At 43.4% G+C, this 26,684-nt stretch overlaps 1 protein-coding gene across 7 annotated transcripts in view; it reads right to left on the reverse strand.

Annotated features, from left to right (window-relative positions):
- EPB41L3 (erythrocyte membrane protein band 4.1 like 3) overlaps positions 1-26,684 on the reverse strand; it is a 192,473-nt gene that overhangs the window by 55,894 nt on the left and 109,895 nt on the right. The gene's annotated exons all lie outside the window — the stretch shown is intronic.

Consider the following 26,684-nt stretch of genomic DNA (forward strand, 5'->3'; position numbering starts at 1 on the left):
TTTCAACTGTGGATCCTGGGAACATCTAAAATATGCCAATATCCAGGAACCCACCTCAGGTGAAATAAATCAGAATTTCTGAAGGTGGGCACAAGGCCTTGTATGTTTTCAAGATCTCATTTGCAGGCATGGTTGAAAGGTACACTTAAGTTTACAACTTAAATATTCTTATATGGAGGACTCTAAAGCAATTTTTCTTTTTTTTTGAGGAAATGTGTAACTTCTTCAGATTTAGATCCACACCAGTTTCTTTCAGGCCTTCTTGTACCAACACTGATAGCTGCATTATGATCAACTTTATTTACACACACACACAGCCTTAAAATCTTAAGACACCCTTTCCAACAAATTTTCTTAAGAAACGTTAAGTTCTCAAGAAATGAAAAACGAGCCACACGCTTAAATAAAATGATACAAATGAGCAATGATAAACCACCAAACTATAAAACCAACCAATAAACCAGCCATTTAAAGCTATGAATGAAATACACAAAATAGAAATGTTTTTGAGTTTGATTTTTTTTTTTTTTTTTTTAGCTCTCCCTTGGTAGAGCTAAAACATACAGACTTTAACTCAAGAACCTGCTACCTTACTAAAAAATGACCCAGGTAGGTTAACAAATGTCTTGATTTCCTCTTTTGTGAACAAGTAAAAGAATTCACATCTTCCCCAGCAGGTTAGGGAGGTGATGGAGAGGAACAAACACTGGGCACTGAACCCAGGGGAGGATGGAGGGAGGAGCTGCTCTTGATTGACAGCTGACCAGGAGACGGCACACCTGTGGACGCATCCTCCGAAATGAGCGCCGCCTTGATCCTCAAGTCCCTGGAAATCGTGTCCTGATCTGTGCTCAAGTCATGAGCGCACAAGCAGGTAGCACAAATTGTGCTAAACCTCAGCACAAGACTTCAACAGAATCTGTCTTTTCTTTCCGTCTCACAAAGCTATGAATCAGCCTGGGGAAAGGCTAAAAGCCGAAATTAGAGAAATTTGTAAGTCAAGTATAATCTTCTCGCCTTAGAAAGACGGGCTGCAGTTCTTATTTATCTGAAGCTGCACAATCACAAAGAAAATGAGGCAGAGCACGTCGTTCTGCCTGAGAACTGGAGCTAATCAATGGTCCCTACTTCTTGCGGGGGGGGGGGGGGGGGGGTGCGGGGGGGGGGGGGAACCAAAGCCGTCAGCACCAGGGCGTGTGGATATATCCTTGAGGCTCCGTGGGATCTATGTGCGCATTTCTTTAAACCGTCACTGAAAAAAAAGCCTCTTGTTACATTGGCTCAGGCTTATACCACGTGCGTTAATACAAGGAAACATATAATATTGAGACCTTTCAGGGAAATTGACACTTCCGTACCCTTATTTCAGCTGCTTTGAAATTTGAGGGAGCGCCAGCCTGTAAGCACTTTATTCTTTCCATCATATATCTTCTTCAACTGGACTGCTGATTTTCTTCTGAAATTATAACTTTCTGTGTATTGTTGCACTTTGTGAACTTGTATTTCTGCTCCCTGAGGACAGGAAACTGTGCAACATTTTTAATGCCCCCGACAGAGTGTCCTAAACACAGAAGACATTCAACATATGTGCCTAATAAGCACTCCGGGCATGAATCTGAAGGAGGAATTTCTCCTCACATTATCTTCGATTAATCTCGATGAAAAATGCCATCATTTTTTTTTCATGCTTCCTTCCCTAATTGCATATTTCCACACTGAATGCTTTTCCATTCTCCTCACTTCTCAAGGTCAACTGGAATTCTCTTCATTTCTAAACGATGGCAACACAATTTGCCTGGTGTTAGAGGAGCACGTGGAGAGCTCAGCAAACTAGCTAAGCTTAAACTTGAGCCTAAATCGGACACCTGGACTCTGTGTAGGTCATTTTTTCCTGGGTCTTCTTTTTGCTCTGTCAGATAGAAAAACGTTCTAACACAGTCTGCCCTGAAATTTCGGTGGATTAAAAAAAAAAAATCTACACTTAGAAAATACCAAGAGGAATAAAAGATGATGATGGTGTCTGGTCTGTGACAACAGTCCATAAACACTTGAGATCTGAGGCCAGGAAGGTCTAAGAAGCAATATATGGCCCCAGCTGCCCTGTGTGCATCTACTTCCATTTGGGGCTTTCTGTCTCAAGTGTACTTTCAATGCCAAGTTTAATAAGCACAGTAGGAAGTCCATTATCCCCATCACTACTGCCAGGATCCATGCCCAGAGGGGCAGGACCTAGTCTATGTACTAAATCCCAAGTGTGATCCAGGCAGTGAATTCAGAGGGCTGATGTGAAAAGCAGAGGTGATTTTTTTCTGCCTAGATGTTACATATCTTGCTAGCTCTTTCTTTAAATTCACAAGCAATCAGCTTTTCAGAAAACCATAATAGTTCTTTTCACATTATTAATAAGTCCATCAATGATTATTCTGCCACTTTCTTAAACTCAGTTCAGTTAGCAATAAAGATCTGAAGTGGCCTGTTAAAATATGAACCTGGGACCACTTCCTGGTCTTGCTAAGTTTTTAAACACAACAGTGATTTTTTTTTTTTTTTTTTTTTTTTTGCGGTACGCGGGCCTCTCACTATTGTGGCCTCCCCCGTTGCGGAGCACAGGCTCCGGACGCGCAGGCTCAGCGGCCATGGCTCACGGGCCCAGCCGCTCCGCGGCATGTGGGATCTTCCCGGACCGGGGCACGAACCCGTGTCCCCTGCATCGGCAGGCGGACTCTCAACCACTGCGCCACCAGGGAAGCCCCACAACAGTGATTTATTTCCATGTCGCAACTGTCTAGAAACTGAGAATTCATCTAGCATTATTTAAATATCTTCAAAATGTAATTTTAAAGATATTATTCCTATCCAGTTCAAGTCGGTTTTCCCACCATTCTAAGTGAGGCACATCAGACAACCCCAATGCTGGACCCTGGCTCTACAACTAGCTGGCTGTGAGGTGAGACGGTCACTGAACCTTTCTGAACTTCACTGCCTTCATTAAAAAATGGAAATAATATTGGTCCTTACTCATAGGATTGTTGCATTAAATAAAACACAGGAAAGCATACGTATTGCCTAGCCCATGGGAAACGATAACCAATAAATGCTGGTGATTGTTAGTAGGCCCTTTTCATAAGAAGCCCAATACATTTAGGTTTTCTAATGTTGAAATTTGGTATAGAGATTGACATACCACTGATGCCTATTTCATCTGCAGTGAAATCATCCCATGTCTCTTGTGAAAAATAAATCTCACTGTACAGGTAAAAGGGAGAAATGGTTGAAAATACTATTATTATCAGTAAACCAAGGGTACATTCTATTATCCTTTGCAAACACATACAAAATGGTTTTCAACAGGCACTGGGTATACTGGCACATTTTGGTACATCCTAGGCCAAAACATGATAGTTACATATTATCATAGACATGGCGTGCAGCACAACCAAAACAAGAAGGTAGAGTTCAAACGCAGTAGAGTCGACCTAGGTTTGACAGAGATTCTCTGAAAAAATACTTTTAGCACATACACGGCAAGAGTCCATCTGTGCACGTGAAGCCCCTCCACCTTTTTTTAGAAAGATGCCTTTTTCTTTCAGCCACAATCTGTTTCTGTCTTCATTTGTTGTCGCCATTTCAGCCTCTGTTTGAAATCAGACTTTTGTGCTCAGAGCCATGTACCGTGGTAGATGATAGCTTTTCAGTGAAGCGTGCTTCTTCCTGGCAAAAACACTGGGCTCGCTTTTTCACAAAGAGTTTCACATCACACATATGAGATGTTGGCAGCGAGCAGTCAGACAACATTTCCTGCTGTTAATCTGCTAAGGATTCAGGTCACTAAGCCAATGTGTGCCAAACGAATGCAGAAAAGGAAGCCCTCGGGAAGAGGGATGTTTGAAAGAGACAGACTTAAACCTGAATCTGGTAAAAGGACCACAGGGCCTAATTCAGAATGATGCGGGACTTTGTGAAATTCTTCCTGGGAGAGGAAGTACTTATTTCTCCTTTCCAAGACAATTCTCAAAAAAAAAAAAATCAAACAAAACCCAAATTGTGATTTATAACTCATTTGGTCAAATAAAGCACTGTAGGCAATGCAACTGCTGACAGCGAAAACACAACTTTTAATGATATACATTTAACGAGTACGAATTTGTAGAACGGCCACTTTTCAGTCCTATAAGGCACTGAAGATCAAAACCATACAGTAACAGTCAGTGCTTTAAACAAGTAAGTGTTCAGCGAACCAGTGTCCATCAACGGTTTCCTCTTATTAACAGGACCAGGCTGTGAGTAAGCACACAGAGGAAGGATTTCAGGGTTATTACGTAAACTACTCACGTAATTTAAAAAATGTAATTATATCATTTCGCGAGTTAAAATAGAGGTTTTAAATTAAAATAACTGTAAAACCTATGAAAGACCTATAATGAAAACATAAATAAATAGCAAAAAATAGGACAGGTGATGACACTTTCAATGATACTTAGGGTCGGTCTGGCCTTCACTGAAAGCATATCATATTTTGGATTAGTATTTAAAATCCAGTAGCTGGGGGGAAAAAGCCTATGTAATCATCTAACTTGCTGATTTTACTTACATGTTCTCCAGCTTTGTCAGACACGTGCAATAGCCCGTGTGGACCACCTGGGGTACCAGCAGGTCTACACGTCCAAGGTTGGGATTGCTTTTGGACCTCGCTGTCTCTATCGGGGGCATCCTGAGCTCCTGAGCTCGCAATCCTGAAAAGCCAGCATTAATCCTCTCGGCCCAGCAGTTCCCACACCTGGGAGTGGGGGTGGGAGGAGCCCGCTCCGCCCTGTAAAGAAGCGAGGCCCAGGCCTCATTCCAGAACCAGAGCAGACTCGTCCCCGCGGGTCAGCACGAGGTCCCCTCGCTGCAGCCGTCCCAAGAGCTCATTTAACCTCGAGAGAATGTTGGTCTCTGCTGACTCCTGAATTTCAGATGGTGATTTCTTTGAGCTTTGTGGTTATTTACTTTTAAAGCACGAATTGCATTAGCAAATGGCAGTAAATAACAATCACAGAAAAACTGAAATGGTTAGGCAAACTGAATCCAGAAGACAAAGGGCTTTCAAAGTAGGTACAGCCCTTTGCCCTAACAAACAGCTGTAACGTTCTTTCACTGACAGGAAAACTTCAAACCATTCTGTTCAAGCAAAAAGTAAAGTACTACACACTCAGATTATTCTGATTTTTCTTGGGCTCACAAGAATGCCACTGTCTTTCCTGGACCTTATCGGTGTTCAGAGCTGAACTGGGAGGTTCAGGGCTGAGGGACTTTGGGAAGTTCTTCGGGACCTGAGTGATGCTCCCCCTTCTCTGAAGGCTGAGCCTCTAAGCCAGTCCTGCCAGCTCCCTCCTGGCTTAACAAGGACTGAGGGCAGCAAGACGCCTGTGATCTTGGGGGCTCAGGAGGATGTCAAGTGAAATTCAAAGGAGATGACCCCGAGATTCTATCAAATGTACCTTCACTTCTGTCTTTACATTCAAAAACTCTTTGTGAGAATATACCCATGTGGGAAGACCAGAAGTTGGCTATCAGACTCAGCAGTGAGAGCACAGACGGCCAGATTGAGGATGCAGTCAGACCCCATCATCACGGTGGGGGAGGTCCCGCCTGCCTCTTTGGCTCCCCCCGCGGTGCCCCCTGGCCTGCCCTGACCCCCTACTCCATCACACAGCCTTCCTCCAGCCCCTCTCCCTAGGCTTCCTCCTGCCAAAGTCTGCACAAGCCACCTTCACACCCTGGACCCTTCCACCCGCCCAGCCTTCAGATCTCTCCTCAAGCACCCCTTCCTCAGGACTCCACCCCCCCGGCCTCCAGGACCAGGTCTCAGAGAACGCGTTTTTATATCTTCTGCATCGCACTTGTCAGGGTGCAATTTCACGCTGCTCTGTGTTGCAATTTGAGTAATGGTAATGCCAGCCTCTCAGGTAAGCAGTTTCTACCTGCAAATGGATTCCCAACACATACCCCTGAGCCTGGCAGAGAGCAAAATTAATATTTTTTGAAACAGGAAAGAAAATCAAGCGAAATAAGTGCATCTGGGGTTTATTTCCTGTTTCACAGCTCTTCAAAAACTGCTATGTTCTTTGAAATTTATTCAGGATCAGTTTATTTATATTTTTCTACCACGTGGGTATAATCTGCTCTGGCCAGATCTAGAGTGTTGGATTTTTTCCTAATTTCTGCAAGAAGACAATATTTCATCCCCGCAGGTGGTAGACCTATTAGCTTTTTTATTTTTTTAACATCTTTATTGGAGTATAATTGCTTTACAATGTTGTGTTAGTTTCTGCTGTATAACAAAGTGAATCAGCTATATGCGTAGGTATATCCCCATAACCCCGCCCTCTTGCGTCTCCCTCCCACCCTCCTTATCCCACCCCTCTAGGTGGTGGCAAAGCATCGAGCTGACCTTCCTGTGCTATGCAGCTGCTTCCCACTAGCTATCTATTTTTCATCTGGTAGTGTATATATGTCAATGTTACTCTCTCACCTTGTCCCAGCTTACCCTTCCCCCTCCCCGTGTCCTCAAGTCCATTCTCTACGTCTTGAGTCTTTATTCCTGTCCTGCCCCTACGTTCTTCAGAACCTTTTTTTTTTTTTAGATTCCATATGTATGTGTTAGCATACGGTATTTGTTTTTCTCTTTCTGACTTACTTCACTCTGTATGACAGACTCTAGGTCCATCCACCTCGCTACAAATAACTTAATTTCGTTTCTTTTTATGGCTGAGTAATATTCCATTGTATATATGTGCCACATGTTTATCCATTCATCTGTTGACAGACACTTAGGTTGCTTCCATGTCCTGGCTATTGTAAATACTGCTGCGATGACCATTGTGGTACATGACTCTTTTTGAATTATGGTTTTCTCAGGGTATATGCCCAGTAGTGGGATTGCTGGGTCGTATGGTAGTTCTATTTGTAGTTTTTTAAGGAACCTCCATACTGTTCTCCACAGTGGCTGTATCAATTTACATTCCCACCAACAGTGCAAGAGGGTTCCCTTTTCTCCACACCCTCTCCAGCATTTATTGTTTCTAGATTTTTTGATGATGGCCATTCTGACTGGTGTGAGATGATATCTCACTGTAGTTTTGATTTGTATTTCTCTAATGATTAGTGATGTTGAGTATCCTTTCATGTGTTTGTTGGCAATCTGTATGTCTTCTTTGGAGAAATGTTTATTCAGGTCTTCTGCCCATTTTTGGATTGGGTTGTTTGTTTTATTAATATTGAGCTGCATGAGCTGTTTATATATTTTGGAGATTAATCCTTTGTCAGTTGCTTCATTTGCAAATATTTTCTCCCATTCTGAGGGTTGTCTTTTCCTCTTGTTTATGGTTTCCTTTGCTGTGCAAAAGCTTTTAAGCTTCATTAGGTCCCATTTGTTTATTTTTGGTTTTATTTCCATTTCTCTAGGAGGTGGGTCAAAAAGGATCTTGCTTTATGTCTTGATTTATGTCATAGAGTGTTCTGCCTACGTTTTCCTCTAAGAGTTTTATAGTGTCTGGCCTTACATTTAAGACCTATTAGCTTTTAAAATTCCACCTCAAATGTTGCAGGTTAACTTCCTGATAAATTTCTCAATTTCTCCTGAAGGGCGAATGGTCCTGAGCTGGGGCTTCACTCCATTACTTTCATTTGATACACGCTCTACCCCTCACGCTGAAATAGAAAAACCCAAGGTGGGTTATGGTTTCTAAGGACCTTCCATGACTAAACTGCATGAGATCAGCCTGAACTCCCAGGTATCAGTAGTCCTGCACCTGCTCAGTAAGTCTGTCTGATGAACGTGGAGAGCAGTTCCATGCATAGGACAGGGATGCGTCCTGGATTCTCCTTTAAAAATTCTTTTTAAAATGCCTGGTTAAGCAGCAGATTGGAGAGTTAACTACTAAGCGTGCAATTGGTCCTGCCACCTAAAAACTTTTCTAAAACTGAAGTCAATATTTTTGTAGGAGTCACAATATTTAACGGGCTTACAGTTAATCATCCTATAAGGGGAATGGACTCATTCACACACCTAGGCACAGATTTTCCTGTGAGGTTACCTTGAAGAGTACAGAGGAACTTATACTGCTCGAGCTTTAAAGTTTTTCTGAGCTGAAATCATTGAAGTCCTGCTCTGTCCACAGTGTCAGGGTCCTGGGCATCCTTTGTCTCCACGCTGGCCTAGGTCCAAATGTTTGAGGTGTGTCTTAACCTCACCCTCAGGCATTTTTGTGGCCACGTCCTTGGAGAAGGTGGGTGACGGTCTTTCTGCGAACTCGCTCGTCAAGCCCTCACCTCTTCTGAGATGTCAGTAGCATCCCTAGCTCTGCTGTTAAAAAACATAGTTCTCCACTGAGCCGGCAACTTAGAAAGCTGCACATCTCGGATACTTAAAGAGAAGCATCATCTCAAACCAGCAAATCGCTACTTAGCGCTTCTTTTTTAAAATTTTATTTATTTATTTATTTTTGGCTGTGTTGGGTCTTCGTTTCTGTGCATGGGCTTTCTCTAGTTGTGGCGAGCGGGGGCCACTCTTCATCGCGGTGCGCGGGCCTCTCACTGTCGTGGCCTCTCTTGTTGTGGAGCACAGGCTCCAGACACGCAGGCTCAGTAGTTGTGGCTCACGGGCCTAGTTGTTCCGCGGCATGTGGGATCTTCCCGGACCAGGGCTCGAACCCGTGTCCCCTGCATTGGCAGGTGGATTCTCAACCGCTGCGCCACCAGGGAAGCCCACTTAGCGCTTCTTAAAGGTTTGACTGAGAGAATCGACCACCACTGAGACTTTCCTGACGGCTATTCATAATCTCCCAGAAGAAGCTGACAGAGAGCTTCTCTCAAACGGCGGGACCCGGAGTGAAAATTCTAGCCAGCAAGTGGAGTGCTTTTACTGTGTGGACGCTGTGAGGTGAGTGCTCTGAACACACGTTCTACGGGTTCATCTCTTTCTGGCTTCTTCCTCTCATTTTCTCTTGGCCCTGCTTTCTGCTTATTTATTTTCTTCTCATTATATTATGTGTATTTCTGTAAAACACCTTAAATCCTTGTGAGAACATGGCTGGGTATACATTGTAGAAGCCCCAAGTTAAAACAAAATGTTATTTCTGAAACGAAGTGCCTTTACAATTTGGATGGGGTTTTTTCCCCTATGAGGACGACTTCTTGACTATTAAGGAAGCTCAGCAAAACCTGATATTCCCGACGGTGCCTTTTTTTTTTTTTTTAAAAGGAATAACTGGAGATATGAACTGAAGCATTTTGCTTGGGGTAATCCTTGAAAACCATCCCGTGTGCTTTACAAGTTCAGTATAGGGGCATTTCCCTAAAGAACGTGGTGGCTCTTTCAGTGACTTTATTCGCCGTCACCATGGCATTCCATAAGAAATAACAGGTCTCTTTATTCCTTCCAGTTTCCCAAACACCATCCTAAGAACCAATTCTTGTGCCGGCTGTACGTCCACATACCATCGCTCATGCCTACACAGAGCCGCGGGGCAAATGAGGTGCATTTCGAAGTGTAAATATGACTTCGAGATCAGAATTTCTTTCACCCGTATTAGAAAATGACCCCAAATGTGCATACCGGCTAAACACAGCTGTCTGTCACATGTCCGACACAGCCGAGATGTCTTGTTTGTCAACGAGAAGAAACCCCCACTGATCAAAGCCTTTCATGAATTAATACCTAACCCGGCCATTTAAAATTGCCATTTGTAGAGGCATCCTGGACCCGAACTGCAGAAAACAGCCACTAGGCAACACCAACAAAATAGATTGGTCTTGGCAGGAGAAACAAACGGAAGACCCAAATTCCATTTATCTAGAAATAAAATACCCACAATAGTCATCTGACAAGGGAAATCGCACCAGGTTATAGGAAGCTAATGTTCTCGATGGAAGTGTGATGTGTTCCAACAAAAAGATCCCATAACTTAGAATCTGTGACCTCTTCTAGAAGAAACAAAAACTTGAAAGTGTTCTGGCTGGTCAATACAACCCACAAAATTGAAGAGAAAAAGAGACCTTGGCTTTTCGGCCGTCGAGAGAGGGAACCCGGGGCTCAGCACTAGATGCCCCTCGGCCCCGGACCCGAAGGAGGCGGAGGGTGGGGAAGGGGGTGGTATTTCCTGAATGAACAGCAGGGCGTGACCACAGCCCCCGAACTGGAAAACTGCGGGCGGCTATGTATGGGGGTGGGGGGGCGCGTATTGTTTTCTAATTTGAGATTAAAACGTTCAAGAAAACTTTCCGGATACACCACCCCTTCACAGTTACTTAAAGATCACGATGACACAGCACGCTAATGAAAAATTAGTCCTAACGGCCTTCTTACATTGTTCCAAGAAACAGGGATCAGTCGTTCCTTACAGGAAATATTAATGTTACGGTTCTTAACACTTCGTATAACTGAAATTCTAATGTACAAAAGACAGCAAAAAGCCCGACTAAAGAAATAAAAGGGTGGCACGAGAATCCATCACAATGAACGACGCTAAATTATTTCTCGGTGGACAGCACCTGCAGCAATCCCTGGCCTCCTGTTTTCTACATTCAATAGTGCCACGCCTTGATGGCAGTTAGAAAATGATACTGGGAACGCTGGCCTGTGTAGATTGTCTCTTGGATCTGTTTGAAGGAGACCCACTCGACCATAATCACTGCTGTAATGTCCCCATGGGGTCAGGCACGCCCGGTTCCTAAGCTGGGGTGCACTCCCCACCCCAACTCTAAGCATCAGTGTTGCCCAGAGCTCTGCTGTTAATGCTCTTCGCACTCATTCACTGGCCGTCTGCACGATCTCATTCACTCGTGCATGTGAATCAGTGTGAGAGATACTGGCTCCCACAGAGCCTACCAGCCTGACTTCTCTTCCAAAGGCCAAACAATGTATCCAATTGCAAAAGCAGATTGCTACTTTCATATTCCAAGCACCCTAAGTTCAATAGGTTTAAATTAGATTCCCTATCTTCCCCCACAAACTTTTCTTCTTATACTGTATTCTATAAATGTGGACGCCATTATCAGTTACTGTCTCTTCCACTACCAGCATCCCTGCTCACCCATCCAATTAATCAAGTTTGCTCATTTTCAGGACAGTTCTTTAAAATCCATTCTCTTCCCTCTGTCCCACTTTAGTAGAAGTACATTTTCAAAACACAAATGGCCAAATAGCTCCCCTCAGAAGCACCCCATCACCTATTGTGATTTCTCCTCTCCCTGGTGTACACGCCCCACATGATCCCTGGGACTACGGATAGAGTGGATCTTACTTTAATCTAATGATTAGGTTACATTAGCTGGCACAGCTGACCTTATGATAGGGACATTATCCAGGTAGTCCTGACCTAATCAGGCCTGAGCCCTTAAAAGGGGAGAGTTTTCTCCAGCTCATAGCAGAAGTGGGGTTGGCAGAGAGATCTGACGTAGAGGGCTCTAAGGTGAGTGAGGTTCTCTGTTGCCAAGATGGAGGGAGACTCACAGACTGGACAGCCAACTCAGGAGCCCCAAGTGGTCCCCAGCTGACAGCCACCAAGACAGTGGGGACCTCAGTCCTACAACCAGGAGGAAATACATTCTACCAACAGCATCAAAAAGCATGAAAATGCATCTTTCCCTAGACCAGCCTCCAGACGAAGATGTAACCAGTGCACAACATGATTTCTGCTCTATAAGACCCTGGGCAGAGGACTAGCCAAAAAATGTGAGATGATAAATACGTGTTGTTTTACGCCTCTAAGTTTATGGTAATTTGTCACACAGCAGTAGGAAACCAACATATACAAACGATACCCAACTTTGTTAGCAAGTCAAGCCCATCCTCCCTCATGGGCCCTTGGTCTTCCTTTCCAGCCTCAGCTGCTCCTGACATTTCAAATTCTCCCTGTGTGCTTTTCACATCTCCTTATCTGCCCAAATTCTAAAGAGAATTATGTAAATATCCTGAGTGTAATTAGAATTATTCTGGAAATATAAAAATAAGTAAATAAGGGAATGCCGCTTGACTTAAATATCACTGCAGGGAAAGTCAGCCAACATATTCTAATAATAAATATCTATCTGCCAAAAAGTGATTGGACACGTACTCACCATTTTTAACAGCATGAACCACTGTTGAGGAATCTTTGCTTGTAAGGAAGTATTTACAGACAGCTAAAGCTCTGGAGTCATGCTTTTTATACATCAGCCCTATTTCAAAACCTAGATCCTAAAAAAGAAAGAAGAATCCAAGAAACGTGCCTCAAACAGCCACTCCCAATTTCTTCAGGCAAGAAAGCTCTCTACAATAGCAGAGGATCCGTCCCAGCATGAAATGGAAGTGAGCTGAGTAGATTTCCAACTCTTTCCTTTTTCTGAGTGGCTCCTATTGTGTCCCTAGTTATTTTATTAAAACCCAGCACATCACAAAACTCCTAATAGGGTAAGAGTCAAAGACTCCCCTATTCTCTACTTGCTACACAAGGGCAAATATAGGATGACCTGCACTTTATAAGACACTTAAAACCGAATAGTAAAGAAGCCTCTTCGAATACACTACTCAGAGTTGCTATGAAAGAAACTGGAAAATACAAAGAATCAAGGCTTAGTGGAACTAGAAAGACCATTAAGGGACTTCTGAAGGGAACGAGCGTGAAGGAAAAGCAGTGTGACCTCGTCAGACCCCTCCTCTAATACTTTCCTACACACCTCGAGGAGTTCATCACCGAAGCCAAGGACCACTGCCTCCTCACTCATCATGAAGTGGGAGTCCGCTCAGGAAAAGAAGCTAGCACTGAAAGCCAGAAATGGGGTGTGTATAATTATTTTCAGTATATATTCAGGCTTGTTAAACACCTACTGCTTCTGACACAACAGCAACAGACCCTTAGCTGCATCTTCTGTCTGATCTCAGCAGGTGTAAGCCGGACAGTGTGAGAAAAGCAAATTTCCTGTTTTCTAGCTCAGTGTCTTAGTCCTAGCAAGCTTCTAGGTAAATGGGTGTTAAATCTTAAACACAAGCACAGTTACCTCCTGTTCCTATTTAATACGATCATTCAGCATTTCCCGAACTGTCAGATGAATGATTAGCTGATATGGAAGTACTGATAATATTCTTTCCAGGTTGGGGAAAAAACTCTAGAAAGGGAGAGTCAAGATGAAATTCACTTTCTTGCGTTTAAGAAATACTTTCCAGTGTCTAATATACTATTAGGTGATAAGAGGAAGTCTCTAAACAGTGTGGAGGCTACGATCCTGTGGTTTTGCTGTTGTTGTTGAAAAGACTTAACATTTTTAGAGCAGTTTTAGGTTTGCAGCAAAACTGAGGGAAAGGTACAGCGATTTCCCACATACCCCCGGCTCACATATATACCTGTGCCCAGCCTCCCCCATCATCAACGTCCCCCACCAGGTACATTTATTACCATTAATGAACTTACACTGACACATAACACACCCTAAGCGCCTAGTCTGCATTACAGTTCACCCTTGGTGTTGTACATTCTATGGGCATGGACAAATGTATAATAACATCATTGTATCGACAGTATCCTACAGAGAATCTGCACTGCCTGAAACATCCTGTGCTCAACCAATCCATCCCTCCCTCCTCCGACCCAAGCCCTGGCAACCACTCATCTTTTTACTGTCTCCATAGTTTTGCCTTTTCCAGAATGTCCCAGAGTAGATGGCATCGGCATCATACAGTATGCAGCCTTTCTCAGATTGGCTTCTTTCACTCAGCAACATGCATTTAAGGTTCCTCCGCATCTTTTCATGGCTTCACAGCTCATTTCTTTATAGTGCTGAATACTATTCCATTGTCTGGGTCCTAACACAGTTTATTTATCCATTTACCTATTGAAGGATAAAAGCAAACCTCTAAAATGTATGAAGCTATGACTCTGTTTCTATGTTAAAAACCTACCACTCTCTATACAGAGTCTTTTATATTTATATTCTTAGAGACAAGGCCCAGAAGGATCTGCCTTATGCTTTATAGCGTGAAAGTTCCATAAGGTTAGCGAGCCTTTCAAATTAGCCAGTCACTGTAGGTCCACCAGGGACCTACATTACAAACAAATGGCAAACCAAGATGCCACCCAGGCTGGTGCTACTATCACATACCGCCTCCCACAGTTTAATATCCTTAGGCTCAAAAGTCAATTCTTGGGCTTCCCTGGTGGCGCAGTGGTTAAGAACCCGCCTGCCAATGCAGGAGACACGGGTTCGAGCCCTGGTCCGGGAGGATCCCACATGCCGCAGAGCAGCTAAGCCTGTGCGCCACAACTACTGAGCCTGCACTCTAGAGCCCGCAAGCCACAACTACTGAGCCCACGTGACACAACTACTGAAGCCCGCGCGCCTAGAGCCCATGCTCCGCAACAAGAGAAGCCACCACAGTGAGAAGCCTGTGCACCTCAATGAAGAGTAGGCCCCGCTCGCTGCAACTAGAGAAAGCCCACGCGCAGCAATGAAGACCCAACACAGCCAAAAATAAATAAATAAAAGAAATAAATTTAAAAAAAATTTTTTTAATTCACTTTTTTAGAGAGTCAACTGAGAAAACGTATTCTACTGTACAACAACTCTCTGGTCTGCCTTGATTCGTGATACCTTGATATATATTCAATTATTAAGACACCTGTACATTATGAGTTTCATAAACACATTTGTAAAAGCCTGGGTGTGAGTGATCCTTTTTACTAAAACACTACATGCCGGTTCCACAGCTGGATGAAGGGATTAAAACTAAAATTAGAGTTCAACATTTCCACTATTCTTTCATGGACATATTTCGAGCAGTGCAGCATATTTCGAGCACTGCAGCATAAAAACTGACAGGGCAAGGACCTACTGTATAGCACAGCGAACTACATTCAATATGTTGTAATAATCTATAATGGAAAAGAATCTAAAAAAGAATATATATACATATATATCAATATATGTATAAGTGAATCACTTTGTTGTATGCCTGAAACTAACACATTATAAAGCAACAATATTTCAATAAAAATTTAAAAAGAAACTGACAGAACAAGTGTCTTAGCAGAAGTCCCCAGCTATTTAAGAAAGTTAAAAATTTGACACAGCTGTATCCAATTTTAAATTAATTTTTAATTTTTAAATGGCCCTCTGTTTACTGGAGCAACTATAGATGATCTGAGCATGTCTGTCTGGTACAGAAACCTTGAGAGAATCAGTAAATAGAAGGAAAATATAAAACCTTGGCAAGAATGATTAATAATACCTTTTCCATGTATCGATATCCCCAAAGGAAGCTTGCATTTAAAGCTAATACACTATTAGCCTCGAAATAAGTGCCCAGACTGGCCAAGGTAATTTATTAGTTTATGGCCAATAAATGTCAGGCATGGCATATGTGTTACTAACAAAAAAGCAGGGAAGGAAGCTCTTCAGTTTCACTAGGTAACATTTTAGCAGAGCTTTTCCCTCTCCGTATTTCCTCATTGACTTCCCCATCTCCTGTTATTTATTTGCCATATCCAAACAGCAGGAAGACTGGGCTGAAATATCACTAGGATGGATATTCCCTACTTCCTTTGCTATAGACATTAACATGATCATAGGAATACCACAAAAGGTATTCATGAGTGCAGTTTAATATCTCCTTTTAAGTCACATTTTTCAAACTAAGAAGTCCGTATTCACCACCTTTCTTGTGCCAATGAGACGCTGGACCATAAGGCGTCGGTGGCAGCTAAATCCTGACGCTAACTGCTGCCTGTGTGCGCTTCCCTTTTAGACCAGATCAGCTGGTGCGTGGATGCCAGTAAGTATGTGCAAGCTGGTTCTCTGTAACTATTTCACCGTGTCCCTACAACAGGGCCTCAACATCACACTGTCCTCCAGGCTTCCTGAAACTACCTCTGTATTTTGTTGGAATGTGTGTGTACACACACACCATGTACATATTTTGCAGGACTGAACTAGAGTTCACGCCCTCCTCCGACCCTAAGAACCTGTGATTCTACAAGACTTCAGCTCTGTAGTCAAAGAGGTCATGGGCGCTGTTCGTAGGCGGCGGAATTTTGAGACAAGGTCAAAGACACCCGCCTCTGAAATTGAAGGTAACAACAATAAAAAAGGTACTATCAAATTCAAGAGATGATCCACCATGTAGAGATCTTCTCAGGTTATTAACTAACTTTGAAATGATTTTCCCATCTTGTAGCCGATACCAGTGGTCCTCTTCCTAAACTTCCTGCAGAGCCAAGACATCGTCTGTGAAAAGAAAGGCATCTATTTAAATGCTAACTAAAGGGAGATGCTATTATCTTGAAAATTACAACCTGTCTTTTACGGGGGAAATGCTGTAATTATGAAATGAAGTGGCAATTGATCAGGAAAATTAGAAAAAAAAATCACTGGTGAAAACTGTTTCTCTCCAGAAGGCATGGAGACTATGGCCCCAGTTCAGACTTGCCTTTCCACTTTGAGCAGGATGGTATAACAGCTGTACAACTTGCTTCAAGTCATCCTGTGTTAAGGCAGGGAGGGGAGTCAAGCCTGGAACTCTGTTCCCTTCCCCACTTTGAAGAGCTTCTGCATCATACCTCCCCAGCTGTTTTCCCCTTCTTACTCAAAATATTATTGTTTTTCTACTCTTCATAGAGTATCTTTTCTTTTTTTTTTAATTGAAGTATAGCTGATTTACAGTGTTGTGTTAGTTTCTGGTGTACAGCAAAGTGATTCAGTTACATGTATACACACACACACATATATAAACATATATATTTTTTTCCAGGTTCTTTTCCGTTACAGATTATTACAAGATATTGAATATAGTTCATCGTGCTAAACAGTAGGTCCTTGTTGGTTATCTATTTTATATACAGCAGTGTGTATATTTTAATCCCAAACTCCTAATTTATCCCTCCCCCCTTTCCCCTTTGGTAACCATGTTTGTTTTCTATGTCTGTGATTCTCTCTCTGCTTTGTAAATGTTCATTTGTATCATTTTTTTTTAGATTCCACAGATAAGTGATATTATACGATATTTGTCTTTGTCTGGCTTACTTCACTTAGTATGATCATCTCTAGGTCCATCCATGTTGCTGCAAATGGCATCATTTCATTTTTTTTTTATGGCTGAGTAAATATTCCTTTGTATATAAATACCACATCTTCTTTATCCATTCATCTGTCAATGGACACACTTAGGTTGTTTCCATGTCTTGGCTGCTATAAACAGTACTTCTATGAACATAAGGGTGCATGCATCTCACAGAGTATCTTATTTCATGATAGTACAGCCGAAAGCAAAGCCTTGGCAATCTTTTTGTGAAATTAGGTTTAAGAAGTCTTGAGAAGGTAACATTGTTTCCACTGACTCAATCTGTCTCCTGGATAAGATCTGCCCGTAACCTCAGGGCCCTTTTGTTTCCAGGGAGGAGGCCTAATTACACCACTTCAGGCCAGAGTCAAGTTGCACCATTTATTAAAAGGAGAGCCCCTTTAGCGTGTCTGCTTCCTGCTGCCAGCAGAGGGGAGGGGAGGAGAGAGAAGGATGTAGGGGTGAAGGTGGGGAGAAGGAAAGGAGATGAGAAAGTGAACAGAGGAGGAAGCCCAGTGTGGCCTCACTTCCTTCTCCTTACCCCCAAACTACATGCATAACTAATATAAAAACATAAGTAGAACTTGAAAGTTTCATCACAAAATTTAGAAAAACTGGTCCATTTGATGTCAAATGCTCACAGAATTAACACTAAAGTAGATAGTTAAATACATTATTAAATAATTTGAAAAGCAGATCTTTCTCCTTCTATTTCTCTTTGTGTCCTACTATTTCACAAGTCCATGCTGGCAGTAAATACTGTATTTCGGTTTGTTCTGTCTGCTGCTACAGACTTTGTATGTTTTGATGCCCCCAGTAAAGAGCGTTCTGGAGCAGAGGGTAGGAGATGTGGGTTCTAGCCCTTCTCGGCCCTTTCTGGGCTGTGTGTCCGCTGGCACACCATGAACTGCTCTGGGCCTATTTCTTCTTCAGTGAAATGAGGTAGGAGACAAAGTTATCTCCAATGTCCCTTCCAGATCTAAGACTGTGGACCCTATGAGGAAGACAATGCCCTATCTAAGCTTGAAGTCTCTGTCTCTCTTGGTTTTCAGTGCCTGGCACGTAGCAGGCCCTCAAGAAATACTTTATATCAAAGCCTCTGCAAAATTAGTAAAACTCCTTGGCATCTTTTGCACACTGTGTGATGTTAGTTCTAGGGACTGGAACTGTTGTAAACAAGAAAAAAGAAGGTTCATTAAGACAAATCATAATTAAAACTTGAATGATGCGCTCCCTTGTTAAAAACTATTTCGGTGCCTGCCACGTACAAATTGATCAACGTCCTCAAGAAAATACAGAGATCTGAATGAGGTGCCTGGTGGAGACAACACCTTAAGAGATTTTTGGAAGCTGTAATAAAGGTCCAGTTCTAGGAAGGAGGCTGAAGAAGCTCACTGGTGGCAGAGACTCCTGTCCGGCTTGGCCCTGTGTGAATGCGAGGCTGTGGTCGCTATATGAGGGATCGGCTGCCGTCCAACAAGCTGGGGAATGAGAAATGCCTTGGACTAAAGCAGGGAAGAACTTCCCTTGCTTCTGGGGCTATGGCTGAGTTAGAGTGGACACGAGCTGGCACCTGGCACGTGAAGCAGAATGGTGCCAGGCAGGGTGACGCTGATTAGGAACTCAGGAGCAGGGTTTTGGTCCTTCGCACCTAAGAATAGCACTTGGAGTAACAACGTATTCTTTTTTTTTCCCCCAAAGATCAGGAACAGAACAAGGATGCCTACTCTTGCCACGTTTATTCAACATAGTTTTGGAAGTCCTAGCCACAGAAATGAGAGAAGAAAAAGAAATAAAAGGAATCCAAATTGGAAAAGAAGAAATAAAACTGTCACTGAGTGCAGATGACATGATGCTACAGACAGAAAATCCTAAAGACGCCACCAGACAACTACTAAAGCTCATCAGTGAATTTGGTCAAGTTGCTGGACACAAAACTAATATACGGAAATCTGTTACATTTCCACACACTAACAGGTAATTCTGTCTTTTATATGCTCTTTCCCCAAACCTCAAGTTAAGCCTGAACCCAAGTGTGCTAAGGGGACATATTTCTGGAGAAGCAGCCACGAGAGCGCAGGACCCTCCTCCGCTGAGCCCAGGGGAAGGTGTCAGTGGCTGATCCATCATCGCCCAAGGCCACAAACAGAGTAAAGGAAGTTAAAAGATTTTTTTCTAGAGCACATGTGAAAACTCTCAGAGGGGGAAGATGCTGAAGGAGGCAAATTTTAAGCAAGTCAACTAGATATAAAAATATCAAGTAAAACCTCAAAGTTAAATCCCACGATGGTGAGAACTAGAAAACTTGGATTAGTCTTAAACCTGGAAGATTGCTTTCTTCACCAAATAGGTAATGAATACCTACTACGTGAAAGTCAACCACCATGTTATACGAAGGACAAAGATAAATAAGACACTGCACACTGGAACAGGTAAAACTATCCATGCACATTTCGCTTACGAAGCCCCTCTGCCTGAATGCAGAGCACGGAAGTTCATTTCATCAAATCAGCAACACAAAGTAGTTGGAAAATACAACGAGAAAGTCAAGAGTTAAGGGAACAGCGGAGTGAAAAAGCAAACCTGGGGTTTCGGCACTGCATGTCAGAAATCTTAACACCTGGAAAACAAATCTCCCATCGGGCCTTCACTCCATTTGACAACTCAGAGTGAAGTCAAAAAGAACTCCCCAGGGATTATTACCTTTGATAAACAATCACCCCAGTGCGCACTCAGGTTCAAATTCATTCAGCTTCCAAAACATAACCCACGGTATGTGATATGCCTCAGGGTTTTACTAGTTTTATTTCTCGACAAATATACTTGTGGTTTTTTTTGCGGTACGTGGGCCTCTCACTGTTGTGGCCTCTCCCATTGCGAAGCACAGGCTCCGGACGTGCAGGCTCAGCGGCCATGGCTCACGGGCCCAGCCGCTCCGCGGCACATGGGATCCTCCCGGACCGGGGCACGAACCCATGTCCCCTGCATCGGCAGGGGGACTCTCAACCACTGCGCCACCAGGGAAGCCGGTTATACTTGTTTTTAACCTTCATACTATGTAGGGCGTTTACTAGACCATGCCTGCACTCATGAGTGATTATCAGTCTGTTACTTTTTGAAAATGAAAACCAGGAGAAAAGTTTTAACAATTTTAGTAAAAGGGTTTGTTTTTCTTAATCAAACCTTCACGAGGTCACATCTGAACACCTTGGGAAGGCTGAACATTGACTATGTCAGGTAAATAAGCAGGTGCCTTTTAACTGTCCTTGTGTGTAACTGTTCCTATGGTTGCACCAAAGAGTCATCACACAAGGGAACCGAGTTAATTAAAGCCCTGCCATGGTCGGGAGTCCCCGGGGGGCACTGATCTTCAGGCAGGAAAGCTGCTGCAGGACTGGGCCACTCGGTTACAGCACGTGGCAGATGGTCTGATGTAGTAAAGACATAAAGTTGAGCACAGACCCACTGAGAGGTTAAATCGTAATTTATACAATTACACAGAATCAAAACCTCTGACTTATGTAGTTGTTGAAAGAACAATACTTGCAATAACAAAAATTCTTATTGTGAATTTTTTACAATTACTATTTCTTATAATCCATGAAAGGCAACAGGTGTTCTATTCAACTTTCTGGATTATGGCAATTCTATCTGCTGTCTAGTCAAGAACTTCTAAAGGGATCGTAAGGCATTTTAATCATGTAACCTAGAGAAGCTGGAACACTCAGACACTGATTTCGTTTTTCCAACCAAATCCCAGTTAGTGGAATACAAGAAACAGAAGTATGACTTGAAACGCTAATTGCATCACGGGCAAGGCAGAGCATTTAGAGATTTTTTAAACAGTCCCTCCCTGACCAGTAGTCAAAAGGTGACACAAGCACATTTAGGGGACGGAGTGCCATAAACTCCCTTCTCTCTGGCCCCTTGGAAGCATCTCTAGGTGGTATCAAGAAGTGCTTTTTGGAGTGAACGCCACCGTTTCTCCGATTCCGGCAGGATCTGAATGGTACTCAGTCATGGAGCCCATCAACCAGCAGGCCTCTGGACACAGCCAAACCTGAGGGAGGGGGTGGGACAGGCTTTTAAGGTTTTACTGCTGCACTTGAGTAGCTTTTAGATTTGCCCCAATCTGGATGCAAGGGTCTCTCCAGCATGGCTGAGTCACTGGCACTTCCCCTGGAGTTCCAGGCCCACGTGGGGTTACCTGGGGCTCAGAAGCACTGAGTCTCGCTCACTACTAAAACGGCAATGTGCGGGGCTCAGGAGAGACAGCCCAGGTCCCCGCACACAGAGAAACAGGGTGGAACCTTGTGAGAAACACCTGGTCCACCTTCCGTCTCTTTTGCAGTTATGCTCAAGCCTCCTCCACTGGTTAGGTTTCTTGTGGAGAACAAACCAAACGACACCCAAAAATGGCTTAAGATGTTTCTATGTGCAGCAGCACACCTATATTAGGAAATATGGACTCGAATTTCAAATCCTGTCTGACTTATTTTCCTGAAACCATATCAGACTAGATAGGAATGAAACATTTCTAACTGGATGGTCATCAGGAAATTCATCATACTCTAATGAGACTCAGAGGAGTCCAGGAACCCAGAAGTAACGGGACTGAAATAAACGTGAAATAAACATGGTAAGCACTGCTTCCACTGCTGCTGTGAAGGGGTACTTTTATTTTCTCTTTTGAAATTCATGTTCAAGAAATAAACAGCAACGATGATGACAAACTGGCCATGGGAAGTAGCCTGCATTTTCTAATGGTCCAGTAAAAATGACAAGAAGGGAACAGCAGTATTAGCGATTATGCTGGCGGATGTGACAATCAGGTAGCTGCAAACATTGCCCAAACGTGTATATCAAATTACTTATTGTTAAGACCCTTTCTTGTATTTTACTCATAGTTAGATCTTTTTTCTTTTTTAATTAGTTAATTTATTTTATTTATTTTTGGCTGCGTTGGGTCTTCATTGCCGTGCACGGGCTTTCTCTAAGTTGAGGCGAGTAGGGGCTGCTCTTTGTTGTGGTGTGCGGGCTTCTCTCATTGCGGTGGCTTCTCTTGTTGCGGAGTATGGGCTCTAGGCTCAAGGGCTTCAGTAGTTGTGGCACGTGGGTTTCAGTAGTTGTGGCTCGTGGGATCTAGGGCGCAGGCTCAGTAGTTGTGGCGCACGGGCTTAGTTGCTCTGAGGCATGTGGGATCTTCCTGGACCAGGGCTCGAACCCGTGTCCCCTGCATTGGCAGGCGGATTCTTAACCACTGTGCCACCAGGAAAGTCCTGCAAGATCTTTTTATATTTTAGATAATCAAGACTGAGAGTTTGAAAAAAAATTACTGAGGAAAAACATCTCTCAAATGGAAAAACACTGAATGCCACAATGATCTAAGCCTATTGCTAGAGGGAAATTCGAAAACTCCAGGACAATCGGTAAGGTCCTCCCATCAGAACACCGGGGGCAGGAATTGCAGACTTAATCAGTGTCCAGTCACTGCTCTCAGAAAGCAACTGCTTCTTGTGTCTTGCTTTTCAGGGTCCTGGCTTTCTACCGCTTCTGGGCAAGGGGAAATGCTACCTTGTGCTTTCAAAAGAAAAGAGAACTATAATGAAGGCATAAAATAAGCCACAGGGGAATAACAGCTAGGCATAGAGAGTTTATTAAAATAAAATGCCTTTTTTGATGCCTTATTCAATGCAACAAACGTTATGCCTGTTATTGTCTCCTGCATCCTGTTCCTAATTCACAACCACACATGTTGGGGGCAGGGGTCGTGGAGGCCATCCTGCTTCTTCGTTCAGAGCTTGGTGCCTCTTCTCTCCGGGATCTTAGAGCAGGAAGGGGTATGAGACGCCACTGGGTCTGAGATTACACCCAGGAGCTGCTGGTTACCAGAGATGCACCTGTGCTTTCTGCTGGAATCCCAACAGCAGAGCACACATCATCACGAGGTTGACAATGACCACTTTAAAACATTCTTTCTCTGCTTATTGAAAATCTGACTTCCTGTAACTTCTTCCTAAGTTTTACTTCCTATACGTTAAAAAATGTTATGACGTTCAATGACAACCCTTCCAAGTAACTGGAAGTAGCTATCCTGTCTCCTCCTAACCTTTTTTCCATCTTCAACACATTCTTTCTCGAATCATTTCGCATGGGAAGGTTTCAAACTACTCACCATCCTGTAATTCTCTGCTGAATAAGCTTAAGTCGGAGTTCACTGCTATTATCGTTGTTAAACTGATACCATTTATCAAGAATCTGCTGCATCCCAGAGAGTGTAAATCAGTTATCTGCTTTCATCTTCCCAACAATGCCTTATTTCACCCCTATTTTCCTGGTGAGGAAAATGAGGTTCAGAAGATTTAAGAAGTTCCTTGAAATCACTCCCCAGTCTGGTGGCTCTGGAGCATGTGTATCACGTGTGAATTACACAAATGGGACCTCCCAGCAGGGGAACGGGGACTACTCACTGCCTTCCACAAACTAGACACTACACTCCCTGGAAGCAGCCTGTGATTTCCATAACATTCCTGACAGCCACACTGCACTGCTGGTTCCTGCTGGGTTTGTAATCACCTTAAACCCAAAGCTGAGTTTCACCCGAACTGTTACTAAGTCTGCCTGGCCCTTCCTCCAAACCTATTTCTGTTTTGCACTTGATCTTTAAAAACGGAGAGAAGTTTTACCTCCCCTCCTGCGAAATGTTATCTTGCTACTTTGCTTCAGTGTCCACACCATCCATTTAAGAAACCTGGGTTCTGACACATGGGCTGTTCCTTGCTTCTAAAGCCCTTATCACTTAAAAAAGTTGTCGAGCTGTTTTTGCGTGTGTGCTGTGCCTTCACCCAAGATTCAGTTAACAGCTCAGTTTTGAGGAGAGTAAAGGCTGAAGGACACCTTCTCTAGGACAATGTTTTTCAACCTCTGTTTACCTGCTAGACCCCGTGTACCCCGCCAGCAAAGCTTTACTTTTCATAGTTTGTATCTAAAAGCAGAGGCATTTTGTTTTTGTTTTGTTTTTTTTTGGTGCGTTGGGTCTTTGTTGCTGCGTGCGGGTTTTCTCTAGTTGCAGCGAGCGGGGGCTACTCTTCGTTGCGGTGTGCGGGCTTCTCCTTGCAGTGGCTTCTCTGGTTGCAGAGCACGGGCCCTAGGCGCACGGGCTTCAGTAGTTGTGGCACGTGGGCTCAACAGTTGTGGCTCGTGGGCTCTAGAGCGCAGGCTCAGTAGTTGTGGCGCACAGGCTTAGTTGCTCCACGGCATGTGGGATCTTCCCGGCCCAGGGATTGAACCCGTGTCCCCTGAATTGGCAGGCGGATTCTTAACCACTGTGCCACCAGGGAAGTCCAGCATTTTGAATCTGCTTTTTCAACTAGCATCTCATTGCCACCTTGAGAACCACGTCACCGATTCACGACCCATTTTTCTTATCCAGCTAGTAGGTGACAGACAAACCCATTTCACTTTAGCATCTCCATGTTTCTCCATCTTCTCCATGGCTGTCAGGATGTCAGTAGCGGCCACACCTTCTTCTGCTGTGACACTGAGAATATTCTGCTGACAAGGATTTGTGTGTCCCAGAAAAAAAGTTACTCTTAAGAATCTGTCCAATTCATAAAAATACCTTATCATAAAAGAAAATAGCTGACCAACATTGCCATGCCACTCACAGTCTTCACAGTGACATTAAAAGTAACACTGAATGGTACCCAGAGTTAATTACAAACCAAAAACGCTGTACTGAAAAACACAGATTAGCTGGAATGAATCTGAAGCATGGGATATAAAATAAATTTAGCAAAAGGATCAGCATGACGTGCACTGGGGTCAGCCCTGAGGCATTTATTCTCCCTACAGGAAACACTATCAACTTTCTTCTAGACTGTTCTTTAGAAAACTCTGGTAGTCGTGACTAGAGGACTGCCAGGGAACCCTATTTATCCCATTACATAAATACAATCGGTAGAAAGACTTGCCTCCAAGTTAAGGAAAAAAGCTCCTCTTGACTTCGATGAATTTTTCCAGAAGGGAGATCCACACTGGAAAAATGCAACCTTGCTAAAGGTTACAGAAGTGCTTTAAGCTTCACAGTAAAACCCAGGTAAAAGTATATTATTGGATCTTCTCATTTCCAGAATAAACATCTAAATCAATAATCGAACACCTTGGGCTAAGAAATTAGCCAAAATCAGAGCCAGCGAAATGCAAGAAATGGACCTGTGCACTGCAAACCTTAGAACGCATATTTTATTCCCTGTAGTAACCCACTAATATTTGTCAGGTTATAGGATAACAAAAATTCTCTAAATTAATATATGGTAGACTGAATCTCTTTTGATCTAAGAGTTTATCTAAAACTTTTTTTCTACGTCCCTGCAATCTGTAATAATTTGATAACCCACCCCCACCCTAAATGACGTTATCAACATGAAATGGCTTTAAATCTTCTGTTCCAAGAAAAGCACTGGTGCATGAGTGCATTATGCAAACTATAAGGAATGAAACGGGGGCTGTAGGCAGAGAAAGAGAGACAAATGAACGTGGACCATGGGGGATAATTTGATAACCCACCCCCACCCTAAATGACGTTATCAACATGAAATGGCTTTAAATCTTCTGTTCCAAGAAAAGCACTGGTGCATGAGTGCATTATGCAAACTATAAGGAATGAAACGGGGGCTGTAGGCAGAGAAAGAGAGACAAATGAACGTGGACCATGGGGGATCAGGTGGGCTTGCTGCTGGCTGTGTCTTGAGAAAAGAGAAACGGAAATGCATGACCACACACAGATGTACGCTGGCTGCGGAGCCAGCAGACTCTTCAGCACCCCGGGGCAGAAGAGGGGACCACTGGAGGCATGTGGTGGGCGGGGCTGGCACAGAGGGATGTGCGATGCCCATGTAGGACCAAGGGCAAGGGGATGGAGGCAGGAGAGTAGCTCTCTGAATGAAAATATTCAATCTGAAATGGAATCAACTTGCAAAAAGAGCAAGCTGCTCCCTCCCAGCTGGGGGAAAAAGACGCGGTAGGTGGTGGACAGGGCAGACCTGATTCTCCGGCCAGAGTTCACGCCCAGCCTGTGTCCCCGTGATACCCGGGAGCTCAACAACCATCCATTGCCGCCACTCTCAACAGCCTGTGTCGCTCTCACTTGTTAACTTGGTCTGGCCAAACATCTCTGACAAAAGTCACTCACCTGCCCCTTCTCTCAGAAGAATTTTTGTTTTCTTTACAAGAAAACACAGAGGAGCACACCCCTTTACACTCGAGCTGCAATGCCCACCACCACGTGCATTTTAAAAACTACCCATTCTCCAAGCAAGAAAAGGACATTCACAGTTCAAATCATCCTACCGCTCCTGTATACAGAAATCTCCAAGTTTCTACCAATTAACAACTTGGCCGTAAGTTACGCAAACAGAAAAGGTAAAATTCATTTCAATGTTAGCTCATAGTCAGGATATTAAAGAACGCTTGATTTTTAAGGCCTCCAAAATGTTTTTCCTACCATGTAAAGTATTAGAGATTTCTTCTTCTTCTTCTTCTTTTTTTTAAAGACCACATTTTTCTCTCGATTGTAACATTTTGGGGACTTTATAAGTATTTTCAGTAATTT

Source organism: Monodon monoceros, unplaced genomic scaffold (genome assembly GCF_005190385.1).
Source record: "Monodon monoceros isolate NGI ecotype Baffin Bay Population unplaced genomic scaffold, NGI_Narwhal_1 Super_Scaffold_1, whole genome shotgun sequence".
NCBI classification, from domain to species: Eukaryota; Metazoa; Chordata; class Mammalia; order Artiodactyla; family Monodontidae; genus Monodon; species Monodon monoceros.